The following is a 14,577-nucleotide window of genomic DNA, read 5'->3' as shown; positions in this document are numbered from 1 at the left end:
GGGGATATCCTTGCTTCTTTTTCATTCTAATTAAGGCATTCTCAGTGAACACGGGGACCATTTTTCATATCATGAAGAATAATTACTGGAGCTAGGTGAGATCTGCCCATTGGGTTTCATATAATTTTTGACAAATATTTGCACCAATTTTGATTGATGCATTCTCACCATTTCTCAGTGAAATGTTGGTGGTTTGGGGTTTCCCTCAGAAATATAGACCCAAATAAGTTAGTGAAAGACCAAAGACAAATGTACTATAATAACTTCAGGTTTCATTCGGTATCATATTCTAAAATATTTATTTTTGCCACTAAGATAAGAGGTTAATGGTTTTTTAAAAAAATTTTTATTTTATGCACATGCTTTTTTCCTAGACAGAGGATTCGTCCTAAATACTTTTCTACTACAGTGGTGACAACCTTGAGAAAATACCGTTTCTTTAGCTTGGCCTCCATAAAACCAATAGCCCTTGTTATACATCTTGTTTCTCTGTTTTTCTCTGGAGTCCTTTCTAGGAGCTCTCAGAGCCAAAGGTGCCTTGACAAGTAAGAGAGAGAAAAACTGCTAAAAAGTCAGAGAGACAGCGAAACAGACGCAGGCTAAGAAAAACACAGAACATTTTTTCAGACCTCTACTCCTAAAAAACAACCTCAAGATTTAAATGACACAATTTTTTTAAAAAATTCAAAAATGTCTTGTATCCTTCCAACACTCCTAGCTGTAAGATTTCTCCACTCCTGAAATCAGTATCCACACTCCAAGTTGGTTCTTTAGGCTCGGTGTGGCAGATGGGAAGAGGTGGGGAAAGGAGGCAAGCTGCCCTCTGCACCTGTAGAAGGGGCAAAGGTCTGGTTTGACCAGGTCACTTTAAAAGGCATTGCTTAAAATAGCCATTAGGAACTTGAGCTTTGGAGACAGTTGCTGGATTCAGAAGCTCAACCACTTACTAGCTGTGTGATGTGGTGGAAGTCATTTCTTTTATTGAGCTTCAGTTTCCTTCACCCACTGTTTCACACATAGGACTATTATGAGAATTAAATGTGTTGATACTTACAAAGCATTTAGTCCATTGCCTGGCATACAGTAACTACTTAGTATTAACTTTGGTATTTTAGGGTGTTTATCTTTACAAAGGAATACCAAGATGTTAGCATTTCTCAAGGGGCAGCAAACCAGTCATTAATTATATTTGTTGATTTGTTTAACATAATAAAGTTAAACTCTTTGCCAAAACTTTGAACTTTGTTCAGCTTTCATTCATCCAAAAATATTTGCTGAGCTCTTTTTAGTTGCCAGGCATAATCCTAGGTCCTGGCTAGAAAGATTTCTGGAACAGAGGTAATGCATTCCCTCGTGGAACCGAGGGGCCATGGCTGCCACTGTGTCATCTTGGATATTAATAATTGCATTTACTGCATGTTCCAGGTGGCTGCTTAGGAATCTACAGGAGACATTGAGTGGATCAGGATACTTAGAGTTTGATTTTACTGTTTTGAGGGGAGGGTGTCGTTAATAAAAAAACCTTGGACAATAGGTTTATATGTGCTTATAAATGATGATGCAAGACAATTATGCTAATGTTGTTAAGGTTTACTCTTAGTTTTAGTATCAAGTTTTATTTTCCTTATTTGGTGGGAGTATTGTAAGTGGTTATTTTTAGAAATCAGAAAAAATTAATTGATTTGCTGAAATTCTCTTATTTTACAAAGCTGCAAATTATTAAATGAGAGTCCATTTTAGACCAATTTCATTCCCATAAAATGCAAACTTTTTGGGAAAACTATAAGACCTTTAAGAAGAATTGTGTCAACTAGTAACTCATCCTATTTCTTTTTTTGTTTGTTTTGCCTTGGCTCCCATGAATCTCAGAAGAAAGTCTGGTGCTTGATGATAATAGCCAACCTTAGTCTGGGTTTTGTGGTACAATTCTCTGATATTTTCCCTTCATTTTTTCAGCTTTGTTTTCTTGTGTTTTATTTTAAGTGTTTTTAAATTATTTTAGGAATTAGGCAGGTTAAAAATTATAAGGTACATCTATAAATTTTTCCCCTTTTTTCCGGGTACTCTAATGACATGAAGGTTGATTCTTTATTGATCTATATAAGAATGAGCTGCAAGAAGTGAGTCTAAAGAAACCAAATAGCTAGAAACACTAAGTAACTGGATTGTTTTTCACATTCTGTGCTCAACTTTTATGGAAAAAGTTAAATCAAGATATATAAATAATATGATAAATCAGTCCTTTTCATAATCAGTCCAGTTACTTCACCAGAGAGTAGCCACCCTCAATATTTTAAAACTAAACTAGATAATATGCTTTCTCTAATTAAAACATTAACATAAATCAGTGAGTTCTCATCCCCTTAGTATAAATTTCAGGCTCCTTCTCTGGCCTGTAAGACCAATGCATCCCACCCTTGCTAACCCTCTTTTAGCTCATCAAACAGTAATTTCTTTATCTGTATGGCCTATGAGCTTCTGGCCCATACTGGTTCAGCAAAATCTTAGTCATTCAACAGGTGCAAACCCAAATACCAGTTCCTTAGAGAAGCTTTCCTTTGTCAACCAATCTTGATCCCATCCCCTTGAATGACATCTCTCATAACACACCATTCTCCTTCATAGCATTTTGCATACATTTTAACTACACATCATTTTATATTTGTTTAATGCCAGTCTTCCTCCATTCGAAAATATTCTTGTGACCATAATGGTGGGGACTGTGACTATTTTGTTCTCCATTTTGCACCCAGCACCTGGCACAATGCCTGGCAAGGGAAGAAAAGAGAAAGGGTAGATCAATCTTTCAGGGAATATTAAAACAGCAATATAGTTCCATCACAGATTTGTAATCCCTCTATACTTCCATATTTATAGCTTGGAGACTGCATGGTAAACAGGATAGAGGATGAGGTTTTGATTCAGAATGCCTGTGTTTGAATCCCAGCCTGCCACTAAGAGCATTAGTGTGAAACTATAGGAGTAATGCAATACTCATACCATCTTATTCATGGTATGGTTGTAAGGACAAATGAGAAAAATGTAGGTGCATTCAAATGTTGATTGTTATTAGTGTTGCTATTATGCACTGAAATAAAAATTTTAAAGTTTTCTGAATTATCAAAAATATTATATGTCATATTAGTTTAACATGTACTAATATATGTAGTATATTTGATTTTCTAGATTTTTGAAAATTTCTATTTCACCAGGGCAGCCTGGTAAGTGCTTCCCTCCTCAGAATTAAATGGTGCCTCTAGACCGCATGACTCCTGCCCAACCACGGGCCCCTTAGACAAGGTAGTGTTGTGGTTAAAAACACAGGCTCTGGATTTGACTAGAACAAGTGTATTTAATATCTCTAAGCCTACATTTGCCTGTCAAATGTAAAAATAATACTAACTACAGCTAAGGGATACTTTGAGTAGTAAAAGATAGTGTATGTAAAACATTTAATCGTATCTAGCTTGATGGATGTTAATAATAAATTATAAATGAAAATGAGATGTATGATTAACATGAAAGATATTTTAAAATAAATTGAGATATTACACTCAGGCACTCAGCTATCTACTTTAAAATTAACCACTATGTCAAATTTGTAAGACATCTACGAAATGTAAATATTAAAAATGACTCATAATATAAAGGTAAAGAGACCAAAACCAGAGAAATAAATAGAAAAAGTTACATAAAGAAGACCGTTGAGGTTGAGTAAGGTGGCTCATGCTGATCATCACAGCCAAGATGGGAGGATTGCTCAGGTCAGGAGTTTGAGACCAGCCTGGGCAACATAGCGAGACTCCACCTCTACAAAAATTTTAAAAATTGGCCTTTGAAATTGCACAGCAATATCTGTTGAGAAAGCACAACTTCTGAAATAATGGGCGGGAGAAAACAGATCCCCCTCTTGTCTAGGATGGACCGGGTGAGCTTCCACCTGAGCCCGGGGGAGCCTCAGTGGAACCCCATGGAAAAATCCTGTTGCCGATTGTCATTCTTTGCTGAAATAATGCTTCTGGGAAATTAAGGCATGTTTCTCAAAAATGATTGAGATTTTTCAACATTATGGCACCTTCCATCAATCATTTCATCTCTGATGATTTTAATCTAATTTTCAGAATTATCTCAGAATAAACCAAACTAAGGCAGGCTGGGTCACACTTCTCTTCCCATGCTGATAGCGTATCTCCAGATCTTAAGGTCTTGGAAAAACTCACTGTTTGCTCTCCCTTGATGTTCGGAAGCACGACAGTGCCCATGGAGTAGATTGTGTATTCAGGTCACTGGGTCCTGAACCTTCCATCCTCCCCATCCACACCCCGTCCGTGCCTGGGTAGCCGTAAGGCGGTGCATTGAAAGTATCTGCTGTTATTTAAATGCTCCTGGTTTATTGAATGGAAATCACTACCACAAGTGCCACACGAATATTCACTTTTATGTGTGTGAAAATCAGTAGGAAATCTATGAGAAAAAAATTGCATAGTATTTCATAAGGTTTGAACAAAGTAATAACTCATTTAGTACTCACTGAGATTTCTGAGAAACATCAATAAACCAGAGGTTCATCACTCTGCATGTGCCATTGTGGTTTAGCTAACAGTATGACAATAGCTGTCACATATTTATAAAATTCAGCTGTAGTCCTATCATTGTGAAAGGGTATAATTTTTGAAAGTCCAAAGTCAAAGCTGAACTAACTTGCAAATAGCTATTGTCTGGCCCTGACGCATAACATGGAGAAGATCTGTTCTCTACATATATGTCAGCTCTGATGCCTCTTTCTCAGAGTGAAGTTCAGACAGTTTGTTATAGGTTCTTCAAGGATTATCCGTTTGAATTTCTCAAGATGATATTCCTTTACTCCGCTACATCTTTTACCCTCTCTTAGGCACAGGTGTGGGTTCACGTCATCTGGGTCCAGAACATAAAGATGTTTTGGAAGAAAAACATTTGAAATTAAATAGAGGTACCACAAGCCAAAAATGTGAAGTTAGACAGAGTGGAGCTGATTCTCTCCTTAGTTCTTGAGCCATGGAAACTTGGCTTTGCTGTTGAGTCATTTCAATTCTTTTACGTTCTGTGTTCCCTGTCTCGGAAGTCTGAATTGGAATTCATTGCCAGAGTAGAGACAGGCCGGCCCAGGGGTGACAGGTGACCAGCCACGATGGGTCATCTCCAGTGTAGCTATGACAACTGTTCGAGTATGAAGCCGGAGGGGGTTAATTAGGGGGTTATTGTTCTACGGAGACTTGCCAGAATGGAAGAACAAAGTCGGAGTCCAGGAAAGGAAACCAGAAGTTGGAAGAAGGTGGCCAGTCTACAGGGCAGAAGAATGAGCAGGGTGCTTGCCAGGAGGGCTGAGTGCAGAGACAGCTCAAATGGATGACACCGCGCCATCCTGGAACTCACTCCACGAACGCGGCACCTGCTGACACTCCCCTGCAGTCTGGCAGGATTCATCGGGCCAGGACGAGGCTCTCCTGGTAGTATGTTGGACCAAAGTGCCCCGTGGAGGTGGGCTTAATCACTGTATTTCCAGAGGGTGGTACCTCTGGAATATTCCAGTTATGTCCTGCTGCATAACTTAGTGCTTCAAAACAGCAGTTTAATCTCTCCCCCGAGACTGTGGGTTGACTAGGTTCAGACGGGCGGTTCTTTTGCTTCATGTGGAGCTGGCTGGACCTGCGGTTCACTAGAGGTTCAACTGAGGAACGACATCCAAAATAGCTCATCGAAAGGCTGGCGGTCGGTGCTAGCTGCCGGCTGGGAGCTCAGCCAGGACTGTTGACCGGAGCGTCTTGGTTCTCCTCCGTGTGGCCCCCGCACAGCACCTGGGCTTCTCCCTGCACCCCAGCCGGGCTTCAAGAAGGGGCGTCGCGCATGTGCGGAGACAGAAGCTGCAGATTTCCTAAGTCGGAAATGACACAGGTGCACTTCCGTAGAGTTCCATCGGACAAACCGAGTCTCAGGGACAGCCCTGATTCAAGGGGAGGAGAAATAAACTCCACGTCCGATTCAAAGAGTGGCAAAGAATTTGGGGCCATCTTTCATCCACTGCAAGGAAAATAGGGGATAAGAGAATGGGGTTTTAGAGATTCCGCCTCAAAAATGGAAATGATGGCCTTTGAGGAAGGCGAATTGAAAGGAAGCAAATAAAGATCTTTATAATAACTGGAACGTAGCGAAGTCTCATTAAATAGCTGCTGTTACTATAACTATCAGCATTATCAATGCTGTGTCTGCTATTGAAGTGCCTAAACTCTAAACAGAGACTGCAAGACCAGCTTTCTGGAAGGAAGAGAAGGCACCTTGCATTGGGGATGGTGAGAAAAATGAACTCTAGGGACCGTGAAGATTCCATAATTCAACAGAAAGCTAGAAAAAGCCTTCTCGTTTCTCACGTGTCTCAGAGCACCTACTCTCTTCCTATCTAGCTTCTTGCCGTATCTAGAGAGTGCATCTGAGATAAGTTATGAAAAGAGGGTGTTGTAAAAATGCAGACCAAAAAGGTATTTTGGGTCAGTGCGATTCTAGGGCACTCTTCAAGTTACAGCAAACCAGCCAAGCAACCAACAGAAAATTGGCCTTTTAAAACATGTATTTCGTTATTTACATGTGTGGCCTTACTTTTTCTATAGGACCTGATCTGCACAAGCAAACTTACTGTAGTTTTACTTCTCCTAGATAGAGATGAGGTCGTCAGTTTGTTCATCTGCACAGCGGGCTCGCATGTCTTGAGTATTCCCACGTATTTATATAGACAGGATTAAAATCACAGCCGGTTGAAGCTGCCTTTGTCTCCAGGGGAGTGGTATATTTCTCTCCAGAAAATGCAGTTGTGTACATGGAATATCATACTACAGGCAGTGCTTGTTTCCCGTGGTTCTGACATGCATGGATTTCGGTTACCATCATTTAATTTAAATAACACTAGTCTCCCCAACAGCGTGGTTCAAATTTCAGCTACCACAGCACGTCACCGTGAGGAGTGACACAGAGCACACGCTTGGCTGCCGGCTCTCCCCTGCGCAGAGCCGGCGTGAACAGGAGAAGCGTCGTCTGTGACTATTATTCCCACAGATGCAGGATCGGGGACCAACAGCGCCACTTCTCCCACGTCTTTCCGTGACCGATCATCGCGTGTCTGTTCCTGGGATCACACACACAGACGGCGAAGCGTGTCTTTGTGCTTCCCCCATATCTCCCAGGGACACACCCGTGTGGCACTTTACAAAAATGGGTGATTGAAAAAGAGAATGGGCAGTAAAGATGAACTTGCAGTGAGGAAACCAAAATCCATAATGATGAGGGTGAAATTTGAAATAATGGAAGCAGAATTATAGAGGAAATAACTGACTGGGGGAGTGTTCAGCAAGCCCCAGGTGTGCAGCAAATGCCAGATGTTCAGCAAGCCCCAGGTGTGCAGCAAGCCCCAGGTGTTTGGCAAACGCCAGGTGTGCAGCAAACCCCAGGTGTTTGGCAAACGCCAGGTGTGCAGCCAGAACTGTGAGAAGGTGGATTTACTGATAGAAATGGGGCAGCGGTTGTGATGAAAAGGATGATGTCTCCGAGAATGTTGACACTGGCAAAAAACACATCTGAAGGAAACTCGTGGAGATATTTGACCATTGAAAACACACACAACAAAAAGTTGGAAATGAGTCCAAACTTAGGAAAGGACAGAATAACTCCCCGAGGAGTAGACAAGCTGCTTACTGAGGATCCAGTTAGCCAACGGGAAGGAGCCTTGTTCGGACTGCTACGAATGAGAATTTTAACAAAGAAATCAAGTGCTTTAATTCTCAGTGTTTTACATGTTTTAGTGTATGGTATATTAAATAAATGTGAATTTTACTATTTTTAAATTTTCCTATGCATTTATAATCAACAGTAAAAAGAGATTTTAATGTTTTGAAAAAAATTTAAAGGGCAATGAATGAATAATTGTAATTTTTCCCATTGATTAAGATTGATTTTACACAGTAGCAGCCTCCGTGATGCTGTTTATGGTCCCAAGGTGAGGACTCCCTGTGTGTGTGTGTGTGTGTGTGTGTGTGTGAGCATGTATGTATGCAAAAATAAAAATAAATACACACGCCCACCCATGATTTGTGATTTAAAAAAAAAACAGGGAGAAGGGAAGCACAGAAGGGGACATGGGTTGAATGTCCTACCTCAAGTGCCGCGTGTCACCTCCATCCACAGTTCACTGGCCACGGCAAGGCGCGTGGCCACACTTAACTTCCGGGGGGTGGGGGGACCGCAGTCTTTCCCTGTGCCAGGAAGTAGGAGGGGACCGCGTCCTGCTGCAGAATAATCCTGCCACCAGAGGAAAGCTCTGATACTGGGAATCGAACATGAAGAAAGGTCAATGTGACCACGAAAATAAGCCCCAGCATTTGCGAGAATCTTGGGCAGGTCCTGGAACTTGCGCCAAGCCTGGACTAGCACATTCAGATAGCGCTGTGTACATAGTGAGGGGAGCGACGTCAGCTGAGGAAGATTACTACACATGGGGAATTTGCACCTTCCATCCCAGCCTGCGCCCCGCTCCCGAGGCACTGACTCTGCCAGGAACCCCCTCCTCATACTGTGAAGAAAATAGACTTCTGTGGTCGAACCATCAGGAGTGTGGTCTCTTCTAGAAATGCGGAGGGTGTTTACGGTAGGAAGCTGCTCTGTGGAAGCAGCAACAAAGGACAACAACCTGGGAGAAGTTGCAAGAATAATTTTGGAGCAGCTACTTATTGGGGGGGAAGATTCTAGTTTTATTCAAAAAGTTTCAGTTATTTTTGTTCAGAGGTCTCTGTGTGGCGTTTGGATGCTATCAGCGTGGTCTTCAAATGTGTGTCCACTAGATGGCGTGAGGTGCTCACCTATTCTGAGCTGATGTAAGAACCTGCGCTAGGACCCGACTGGGGACTTGGGAGGAAAATAGCGCCTCATGCTGGCGGACAATGAGACACGCAGCCAGTGGACGTAAAGGACCATGTCATACTATTATAGAACAATAATATAATAAGGGGCTGTATTTCAGTGGCACTAAATAAATACACACCTAATGTCACTAAAACCAATCGTGTTTTTTCCTTCTCCAAAATCATAGTCATATATTACAATTATTATTATTATTATTATTTTGAGGCAGAGTCTTGTTCTGTCACCCTGGCTAGAGTGCAGTGGCGTCAGCCTAGCTCACTGCAACATCAAACTCCTGGACTCAAGCAATCCTCCTGCCTCAGCCTCCTGAGTAGCTGGGACTACAGGCATGCGCCAGCACGCTCAGCTAATTTTTGCTACCTTTAGTAGAAATGGGGTCTCACTCTTGCTTACGCTGGTCTCGAACTCCTGAGCTCAAGTGATCCTCCCGCCTTGGCCTCCCATAGAGTGCTAGGATTACAGGCGTGAGCCACCTTGCCGGCCTGTTTTGTTTTTATTAATTTTTTTAAATGGAGGTGAAATTCACATAGCATGAAACTAACAATTTTAAAGTGAACAATTCAGTGAGATTTAGTACCTTCACAGTGTGGTGAACATTTTTGTGAGGGTGTTTTTTGGGTGAGATTTTCATAGAAACTGGTGTATCTGAGGAAAGCAGATCGCCCTCCATAATGTGGGTGGGCCTCATCTCAGCAGGTGAAGGCCCGACTAGAGCAAAGACGGGGCTCCCCGAGCAGGAGGGAGCAGGAGGGATTCTGCCACAGCCAGCCAGCCTTTGGACTAGCGCTGCCTGGGCCTCCCGCCTGCTGACCTACCCTGCAAATTTTGGACTCCCCAAGCCTCCACAATTGTGTGAGCAATTCCTTAAAATAAACGATAAACCGCTTTTTAAAAATTTTTTATTTTTAATCATTATGAGTACATAATAGCTGTATATCTTTATAGGATACATGCGATGTTTTGATACAGGCGTACGACGTGAATTAATCAAATCAGGGTAATTAGGGTATCTGTCACCTGGCATTTGACATTTCTTTGTGTTAGGAACATCCCAATTCCACTCTTCTACTTGTTGTAAAGTATACCCTCACTTAAAAACCTCTTAGCAGGGTCTTTTATAAACAAAAGTTTAAAAATTTTGGTGAAGTTCAGTTTATTGATTTTTTTTTCTTTTATGGATTATGCTTTTGGCGTTCACATGTCTGTGAACTCTTCAACAAGCCCTGGCTCCTGTTGGAGAAGGAAAGAGCCAGGTTTCCCTCGGTGTCTGAGCGGGTGGGATGCTGTATGGAAACTCAGCAAACCCGGACAGCCCTTGCAGACAGGAGGAGGGGACTTGGGGTAGACAGGAGATGGCCCTTATACTGGAGGCCACATGGGCACGTGAACCACTGGATGGGGTCCAGCACAGAGGCAGACACGGTTCTCACCAGATGGGATGGGGCACAGCTCTCTGGAGACCCCCCAACATCTGTCTGAGGAACATCTGGCGACGCTTCAGGGAGAAAACACACCGTGTGGATTAACGTCAAATTTTTCTGGCTTCTGTCTTCGTGCCTTGGAGTCAAAGATAGCACCAGGTGAGGAGATTAGAATCTGGGATTGAGGCACGTTGAACCGAAGCTCTGTCTTACTCCGAAGCGTTAGCAAATCCTCTGTGCTGTCCCAAGTCTTCTATGTTCCCAGGTTAAAGCCCAGAAAACGAGGATACAACTTGTTGCTCAAGGCATCTTTCCAAAAAAATATATAAATGATTGCTAAGTTTGGACTAAGATTTTTTCGGTATTTAATGAGTCTCTCTGTAGGGACAAACCATTGCTCAACTAATAGATATTTCTTCAGGGCTATTCGCCTGGCTTTGTACTACACACAAATGCAGATGTAATACAGCAAAGACAGCCACCTGCTGCTAATGCCAAAGCGTGGAGCGCTGGCCTCGATTATTTTCTTGAGGGGTTTCACTTTAAGGAAATAAGTCAAAATTCATGCTAATTGCGTCCTGTGATGACTTCAGGGATATATTAAAAATGCATTACTACACATTATAAACCTTAACATTTTTCAGGGGAGAGAAATATTTTTAGTGCGTATGTTTGGAGAAAGGCGGCAGCAGTTTCTGAGAGCAGGGTTTTTGGGGTGAGATCCTTGAAGGAACAAGGGTTTGGGATAGAAAAATAGAGGTGAGGGGTGTGGAAATGGGTGGATTAGAACTTGCCTCTCCCTCCACGCAGAATTTAAGACTCTCAGGAATCCAATAGTCTAAGAGAAGATTAACTATCTGATATACTGTTATACTGAGAGTCTAAAATGAAGTTGTCTTCCCCCAGTTTTTGTAATTATAACTCCCAGAAAAATGAATAGATAATGAAGAGGGACGATTGTGTCCTAGAATGTTTTTGGCAAAGGAGGAGTCAATATCGTGCTGTGTCTCCCAGATCTCATCAGGTTGGGAAGTGCTACTCACGCCACTAATAGGCCGCTCAGGTCTTTGTTTACACGTCTGCCTTTCCCACTAAACTGAGAGCCAGGGGAGGGCAGGCTCTCTGTTCTTTCATCACTGTGCACCCTGTCAGCATCCAGCGTGTAACCTGAATTTGAGAAATGTTTGTTGAATAAATAAGGAACACTTAGTTAGAATGGTATGCTCTTCATGTTGTACAATTCATTTGGAATTTCTATAACACCAGCCTGCATAGCTACTCACTGGCTGCAAGACCTCTCTGAAGAGGAATATGTATTAATACCACACACTGCGGATATCAAAATAAGCAAGATATACTCCTTGCCTGTGAGGAAATCAGAGTCTAATTGGGTCTCAGATCTGCTAGCAGATAATTAAAATAAAATATACTAAGTGCGACACTTTGTGAACAGTTGATTAACTCAGCGAGTCATCAATGATAAATTTAAAAACCGCATCCTCTATTTCTTCTTTCACAGATCTTCTCTCTGGCCAAAACGCAATGCTTGGTAAAGTGGATGAAAAGTGGGTAAAATAGATGACAAGCGGGTATAACTCGACTCCTGGGAGTGAGGCTTCTGAGAAATCACTCAGCCAAAGCCAGGAGGAACCCATTTCCTCCCAGGCCCTTTGATGAAAGCAAAAACAAAACAGAACACCAAGGCTGCAAGAAACTGTAGCAATTATAAAAAGTTGTCAGGGGTCCAAGAGAAAAACAAGGCCATATAAGTAGATAAAAAAGGTGCAGGCCCAGGACGGGGAGAAAGGGCCCGGAACAGAACGGTGGCCTCGCAGACACTCAAAAGGGAGGGCAGGTCGGGCGCCCGAACTGTGCCGTAGCTGTAGATCGGAACTGTGGGGGTCAGGGTGTGAATTCAAGGGAGAGGAAAAGAAAAGAAGTACACAGCCTGCTTTCACCACTTTCATCTCTGCCTTGGCTAGTTCGGCCATGGCTGTGGGCCCAGCAATGGGCAGTCTCGAGTAGGAGACAAAGATAAAGCTGATAATGGCTCAGAAATGCCAATGAGGCTGATCCTAAAATTGTGGGATCTTTTGGTGCATCATTCAGATACTTGGGGGAGCCATTCCTAGAAATAGCTGGGACAGACAGGGGAGCACCTCTGGCCCAGGAGGAAGAGCTCCTGCTCATTCTTGGACTCTGCATCCCTTGTCACTGAGATCACACACTGCCACCGGATGCCTGGGTCCTTCCCTGAGACTGGTCACCAATGGCATGCCGTCCTGGGAAAGCTCCCAGAGGTGTCTCTTTGGAAAAATCAGATTTGGGCTAGATGCCCTAGGTCTTTGCTAGCTTTGAGCTGTCATGTGTTCAGTAGCTGGAAAATCAGCTCCTCCTGGGGTAAAATGAGAAACATGGCATCAAAGGACATGTGTGTGGGGGGACACCTTGGCCCTTATTCAAACATGTCTGCTTCTTGGGGGTCAGTCGATTCTTTTCAGCCTTATTTTTAAGGCTTATTTATAAATCATTGCTTATGCTTGTGGACAGTCTTGGAAAACTTTCACTGGGTCTTATTTCCAAGATCATCGTGCAGATGTTCCAGTGGCACACAGAACGCTGGACCATCACAGTTTGAAAATAACAAAGTTCAGAAACTCTCAGGTCACGTAGCTCCTTAGCGGCCAAGTTTGCACGATAGCGCAGCCCCCTCTTCCCCAGCACGGCTGGCCCCTGCCCCCCCCCTCATGCTTCCTGTCTACTAAAAGGTCATTAAGAGCAAACTCTCTATTTAGCACAGTGCTAGAAGTTGTGGAGGTTCCTTGTCCTCAGGGAACTTCTGATCCAATTGCAGAAACCAACCTTAAAACCAACCTAACAACCCATGAGCCTGGAGTAGAATTGGAGGGTCCTCCAAGATGAAGAAAATAAAACTCACTCTTCTCAATGTTGGACTGCAGCAGAACTCAGTACAAATTTGGGGAAAAAAAGACAGATACAAGGGTGAAATAGTTGAGAACGGCCCTTTTCGGCATTTCAAGAGAGAGGGACGGTAGGAATGGCAAGATGAAGATGGAGTCTCTATTCTATTGAAATAATAGGACTCAAACAATAGCCGCAGTTACTGTCCCCTTACAAATAACCTGGCTTTGTCCAATTCATCTTTAAGTTCACAAATAGTTATTTTTCTCTTGGGAGAAAAATAGGCAAACCCTGATGCCAGAAGATTCGGGATTATCCTCCTTAGTTAAAAACAGGTACAGGACGTGCACACAATTTGCTGCAATGTTTCTAAGTGGGTTTGTTGTAGAGACCTTGCCGGATCAGCTACTGTTATTATTTCCTGTTGGTTGTCTGCTCTTTAATTAGTCAGCGGTTAAGCTATTAAACGATTAACCGCTAATGACGATGATTTTCTTTCATTTATTTCACAGTAGCAACATGTTTGTTTTGTTTTAACTTCTCCTAATTTCTTTGTGGAACAAACAACATTTCAACAAGAGTAAGTAAATATTTTAAGAAGCGATACCACAAAAACTTAACCCATCCACTGTTTCCATTTTTAATGTTTTTTTCCTAGTTCTTATGTCCTTGCATATGTATTTTTACCTGATTACAATCGTACTGTTGGTACAGTTTTGTGATCTGATTTTCTCTTTACACTGTCCACATTTTCCGTGTTTCTAGACACCTTGTGATTATTATTTAATGATCGCACAATATCCCACAGGGTGGATGTTCCATTATCCGGGTCTGCCATTCGCCAGTCCTTGTCCCTGAAGTCCTGTTATGCACCCCATCTGTTAAAAGGAATTGTCACAGAGACATAAAAACTGGCTTAGAGGCATAGTCTTTTTGGAAGATGAAACAAACAAATAGCTCATTTACATTCCGTATCTACCAGATAAAAAGGTGGCACCCACCCAGGCTATAAAAAGCCAGGTGTGGATGGTTGGTAGATAATAATTCTCCCTAAGGCAGGATGGAAAAGCACCAATAGTTTGTAACTAAGATACATAATCACATTCATTTTCATAATTACCAATCAAAAATTAGAAATACCAGTACACGGTGCCAATATGCTTTTCTCTTTTCTGTCGCCTGTGTCAGAGCAGCGTAAAAGGGGACAACCTTGCTACTCCCTTCTGCACCAGGCTACAGTTAGCATCCTTTAGTTTTGACTTCCGAGCATCAGTGGCCGATGGGGGGAAGG

The sequence above is a fragment of the Propithecus coquereli genome, unplaced genomic scaffold (genome assembly GCF_000956105.1).
Source record: "Propithecus coquereli isolate 6110/MARCELLA unplaced genomic scaffold, Pcoq_1.0 Scaffold94, whole genome shotgun sequence".
Lineage (NCBI taxonomy): Eukaryota > Metazoa > Chordata > Mammalia > Primates > Indriidae > Propithecus > Propithecus coquereli.
This window is presented reverse-complemented; position numbering follows the sequence as displayed.